The 6,275-nt window shown below is 38.6% G+C and overlaps 1 pseudogene; it reads right to left on the minus strand.

Annotated features, from left to right (window-relative positions):
• Nucleotides 1-4,450: 4,450 nt before the first annotated feature.
• On the minus strand, nt 4,451-5,670 carry LOC147446762 (fructokinase-like 1, chloroplastic; annotated as a pseudogene).
• Nucleotides 5,671-6,275: the final 605 nt, after the last annotated feature.

The following is a 6,275-nucleotide window of genomic DNA, read 5'->3' on the forward strand; positions in this document are numbered from 1 at the left end:
CCCGGGCGGTCACTTTCTAGAATGTGTATGATATCACGTGAGTTAACCGGAGAGGATTATTAAAAGACCAAAATGTATAAAAATGTATACATACAGAGGGGGGTGGGGGTTTTTTAAATAGGCTCACAATGTAAGTATAGTATGTATATTGGGGTATTATTAATTACCTCTTGAACGCACGTGATATAGGGGTCTTTTGATAAGTGACTGCCCCGGGCATCCACGAGACCTTTCCTAACCAACCCCCCTTTGATGTAACAATTACAATAGGAACGCTCTCTTTTACCTTTCTCCTAGTGCTAATTGTCTTTATTAAATCCCTCCTAACTTGTGGACATAATGCAAGAAACTGAGGCCATGAGATATTAGGGCCCTTACCTCTCATGTCTTCCAACAGGTTGTATGGATCCATACCATGTCCAAGAGGGAAGTCTTGGAGGTTGATATGACACCAAGTCCTCTTGGCTTGCTTGGTCTCCTTCGCCTTCTTTTCTCGTCCATGGTTCACTTTGTGACGTGACTCCTTCTTTTTCCTTACCTTTTCCACATCCATGCTTAATGCCATTTGCTTCCATGTCCACCTCATTTGAATTAGTCACATCTACCACATGCACATTTGGATCTTGCAAAGGTGGAACTCCTTCCACTCCTTGTGGAGGTGGTCTTACTCCTTTTGATCATTGTAGAAGCATTGGTTGTTGACTAGTTCCTTCACCTGCATCATCACTGGATAATTCAAGTTAGGTCTCCCTGGCTCCCCATGGGGCCAAGGACAATTATACATCCCATGTCCAGACTCTCCACAATTCCAACATTGCAAAAGTAGTAATCACCTGAGTATTTTTGGTTGTGAGAAACGATGTCTTGCCATATCTTTTGAGTATTTTGGGTGTCAAAAAAGTATCTCTTAAAATGCTCATCAATAACTTCCTTATAGTTTTCCTTAACATCCTGAGATAGAGAGTCAAACCAAATGCGGGCATCTTTCTAAAGGACTACTTCAAACATTTCTAAGCATTCAAGATCACTCTCTTTATGCCGCACGCCATTGTGAAATTAGCTAGAAATAGCTCGGCATCCTCGCCAGGCTCTCCAAAAAAGAGAGGATATCCTGACATTTGACGTTGGGCCTCCATTGAATCAATTTCAAAGTGACAACACATTTTTGTTTTTCTTTTTTAAAAAGATTTACACAATAATGTTTTCTAAATCACAATATATTCTACAACAAAATAAAAATATGCACATCAAATGATCTATGATAATTAACAAGAGGTAGGATGACATGGTTTGGTGACGCAAGAATTTCTCCTACTCTTTGGGCACCAAACATGAACACCATACGCTGTTGAAAAATAGATTTTCCTACTAATTGCAATGTTTATTCTAATGTGTGAAGTGAAATGAAAGGGAAAAACCTCTATTCCTGGGCCATTATCCATGGCCTATGCATGTCTTAATGCTTAAAATAACACAAAAATATAGACGTCTAAGCTAATAATGTACCTAATGAGAGAAAAAATAAAAGGATTTACCGAAGCGTTTATCTCGGCCAACCTAAGAGGACCTAAAATCCTACGAATTACACGTTGAAATTGCAACTTAGTACTAGCAATTATGTGTATCTTTTGCCTTGCAATGGGAATGAAAGGATCATACAAACTCTCGTGATTCATGTAAACTACTTGAATATTCTAAGGTTGAACCTACACGAAAAACATACACAAGCCCTCCTCAGTGGCGGCGCCAAAACTGAGGCGGTCCGAGGCAGGCAATAAAAGAGGCAACCTCTAAACACCCCTCAAGGCTCCCGTACTGCTCAATTGGGATTGGGGAAACCACAAACAAGAGAAACCACACCAAACCCACAGTCAACAACAAGTAAGGGGGAACACCTAGTTAGAGAGCAAACTAGGATGCCAAAGAGGAGAATCCTTAAGAAATACAAGCGAGAAGAAAGGGTACACTAACACTAATATCAATGCTACAAATACACACATCAAACACGTAGAGAGAGAGAGAGAGAGAGAGAGAGAGAGAGAGAGAGAGAGAGAGAGAGAGAGAACTAACACAAGAGCTCTTGAGTCACATACAAGCAAATACTGTACAAAAGAATCTTAAAATGAAGACGTGTCACCTTAAACCAAACAAGATGAGGTTGCCAAGCGTGAGTTGGAGAGACTCAAGAGAGTTTTGAACCACGGTTGCACCCAACTTATTGATTCAACTGATTTGCAAGAAAAGGTACAACTTTAATTGGAGGTTATAAATCACTCACTCCCTTGCAATGCTATAACTAGAGAGAGAGAGAGAGAGAGAGAGAGAGAGAGAGAGAGAGATTTTGTACAAGAATTAAGCTTCAATTTAAATGATTGACACGGGTATATAAACAGCTTGGAGGAGAGTCAAGAGACACAATTAATTTTGATGTTGTTGCGATCTACACATTATCTTAGGATTATGGGAACCCTCTCACCATACAACCCTCTTATAATGTTTTCCCAAGCAACAAAAACTAACACAAGAGCTCTTGAGTCACATACAAGCAAATACTGTACAAAAGAATCTTAAAATGAAGACGTGTCACCTTAAACCAAACAAGATGAGGTTGCCAAGCGTGAGTTGGAGAGACTCAAGAGAGTTTTGAACCACGGTTGCACCCAACTTATTGATTCAATTGATTTGCAAGAGTAGGTACAACTTTAATTGGAGGTTATAAATCACTCACTCCCTTGCAATGCTATAACTAGCTCAAAGAAGCTTTACTATACACAACAAGTAATGGTGTATAGAGAGCTCTCTCTCTCTCTCTCTCTCTCTCTCTCTCTCTCTCTCTCTCTCTCTCTCCCTACAACTACGATGGAGAATGGTACGCTTAAAGTAGTGAGCAATCGTAGAGATTATGCCATTTACAAAGGAAAAAAGGACCTATTTATAGGTGAGAAGAGCCCTTATTAGGATTATCTCCTGATCAACATTTACATAGAAAACCATGTTTATGAAAATTTTTATGGATTCTTATGAGAGTGGGGCTCCCTTGTCTCTTGAGTCACATGGATGTGGACTCAAGAGGAGAGAATTATTGAGGTAAAATAGAGAAGATTCTAGAGAGGTGAGTGATTTTTTTGTGACATTGCCTACTCCAAGATAGAGTAGAGTGGGTGCAATTTACAAGAAAGGGTTAGCAGTTAATGTCAGTAATCACTAAACAAAGTTAGTAACATATGTACAATAGGTAGGATGACTTGAAGGGCTGAGGAAAGAAGATAAATGAGATGGATGAACCGTTAAGATATCTTGGATTCACCCGTGTGTAGGTTGTCAAAAGTGGTCGTCGATCTTCTTCATCTTCTTTTCTTCACGCCACCGCCATAGTTGAAAACCTCCAAGAATATGAGGGTTTTTTGTGATAAAAACCCTCCTGTTTGCAAAGTTCTAAGCATGGTTAGGTTGCTAAATTTTTATGCACTTTTGAAAAGGTGAAATAAAATTCTAATATGGGAGTAATAGAGAGGGATATGAAGATAATTTATGTAGGTAGAGCTTCAAGAAAGAGATATGGGTGTGAGAGAGGGGAGGGTAATGGTGACGAGGGTGAGAGAAAACATAGAAGTTGTAGGTTTGCGTGAGGGATTGAGAGAAATGTGTGTGTGTGTGTGTGTGTGTGTGTGTGTGTGTGTGTAGAAGTGTGAAAAGCGGTGAGAGAAGACTAGGGCAGAAAAAGTGGGCAGACTGGGATCCACCATAAAATTCATATCTCACCGATGGTAGCTCCATTAATTGTGAAACAAATTTGAGGCAAATATTCAGCTTGTGGGCTACATTTTTTCTTTTGAGGATAGATTCAAATTCAGAGTGGAGGTGGACCCAAAAAATTCCACCAAAGCACCTGTTTTCCTCATTGCCAAAGTCTTTGGTGGCCCCTTCTTTGGTTGAATTTGCGTAATCCTCCAATAGTGATCCCTCCATGAATCATACCATGACCTAAGGCATCCATGTTGTCTTTACACATGCATGGAGGAGGACCATTGGTGATTAAAGAAAATATATATGGTGAGACTAGCACATGGACTTATTCATGGACTCTAGCTTAATGAGCACATGGTGTTTGACTTATGAGTACAAAAAAAATATGCAATATTAATGGATATTAAAAAATATATCGGAATCAAATGATATGGTTCCTCTTTTGTATTATTTTGGGTGAAAGAGGAGAAAGTATGCAAGTAAATAAAAATTATATAATAAAAGTGACTAAGGGAGTGGAAACCGGTTTTTTGTTTTCTTACGGGTGAGGATAGGAATGTGGGGATGGTTTTTAAGAAAATATTTATGAGATAGTCTATAGACATTGGTAAGAAAAATATACTTTGGTGCAAGAGGATGAAAGAAGGCATACATAGGTGTAATAAAACACATACCTAGGTATAAATACGTACAAAAATAGATTTTAAAAATCCCTATATTTAGACCCTATATACAATGAAATATTTTCACATTAAAGGGTCATATTATATTTTTATTTTTATTATTTTATTATTTATTTTGGCTCAACTAGTCCAATGACTAGCTAGCTAGGGGGTTTTTAGGAGATATTGGGAAAATTCTTTAACTCACACACGCCTATGTACAATGAAAGGGTGAAGATAACCACATTGTTTGAGTGATTTTGATAGGGCAAAGTAGCTCACTATGGAAATTATGAAGAGCCAAAAAATGGCTATAAGTAGGGATAATCACATCCTTTACACCAAGGACTTTCCCATTGAAGTTAAGGTCATAGTAGTGAAAGACATATGTGTTCTTTTATAAACAACATTTTCAAGTTTTCATGCCACAAGGGATCCAATTCAGTTGGGGTGTAATGATATTCATGTTGCAATGGGCGTGGCTCATTGCCATCTACTGCATAATACTGAGGCAACCTTTTGTCAATATTCTCATCTCCAAGGAGGAACTCTAGCTCATACTTCGTGAGCTAGATGAAATTTGCTTGCAGCCAAGCATCCTTTATCACGCTCCAGGTGTGTTCTTGAGATATCCAAAGTAGAAGAGGAAGATTTAAGTAAAAAAAGACATCACCACCAGAGCTATTATACATTCTGAGGGCGAAAAAAAGACTCGATCAAATGGGTTCAAGTGTTCAAAATGGATGATGTAAAATAAAACAGAGTTGCATGAAGGTTTGTCAAAACAAAAATTGTTGTAAGTACTACCAATGCTAGCAAAAAATGGTATGGCATTGCTTATCTTTATTGAGCTAAGACATCACTGCAATGAAAACTAAAAACAACACAATTAGGTGCATCCGTGCATGACCATTCTCAAACAAAACACCACGAGTCTGGACATGATTAGTATTGAGTGTGTGAACAAGTTGTCGCCCATATTCATCGTTTGCAACTTTTTCAGTCGATGCAACTCTAGGTTTCCATTTGAGTATTTTCCATGATGTTGATTTTTGTTCGACACTCTCACTTTAGGAACAAAGTCATCCATAGCCTCTCCAAGTCGATAAATACGGCGTGACCACTCATAAATCTCCTTCTCTTCCTCTTCCTCTTTCTCTTATTTTTCCTGAATAGCTCTTTTTGGTTTGAGATTTTGTCTAACTTGCTTGTTCCCTTACCTCCTACCAAGAGAAACTTTCATTGCAGTGCCAACATTCATTTATCCTCTGTATATTTTGTACTAAAGAAACCTTTGGAGATGCTCAAAGACCTATCACCTAGAAGATGTACAAGAAGGGGAGAACAATGTGAGGCTATGTACACATCAAGGAGGCCTCTATAAGGAATGCAAAATGAACCATTATGGAGGTGTGTAATGCCATGTGATGTGACCATGGTCCAAACTAAAAACAAATGAAGATCTTTCCCATCTCTAAAGAAAAGAGTATCTACAACTCTTTGTTGCCCTGAAGAAGCCTACTGACGTATCCCATTGACTGTGAAGAGTATGCAGTAGCTCAATCCAAATAGCTATCAAAGTGGTGGATGTAGGAGAAGACAGAGGGCCTAAAATGTGAGCCCAACAAGACTTCGACATGTTCCAAAGAGTGATGTTGTAGATCATAGTAACCTCTCTAAGAGGTTCAACTAATGACCTGTATATGGAATCATCTATAGATTGCATGGTCTATATCCCAATGGTGTAAGCATGAAAATTGGATTTGTTGGTGAGACCTAAAAAAGGGTGTTTGACCCTAGAAATTGCAAAAGCCATGCAACTGATCCCCATATCACAAACCCATCATGAATGCCCACCTTGATCAA

Source organism: Adiantum capillus-veneris, chromosome 12 (genome assembly GCF_014529385.1).
Source record: "Adiantum capillus-veneris isolate H3 chromosome 12, ASM1452938v2, whole genome shotgun sequence".
Lineage (NCBI taxonomy): Eukaryota > Viridiplantae > Streptophyta > Polypodiopsida > Polypodiales > Pteridaceae > Adiantum > Adiantum capillus-veneris.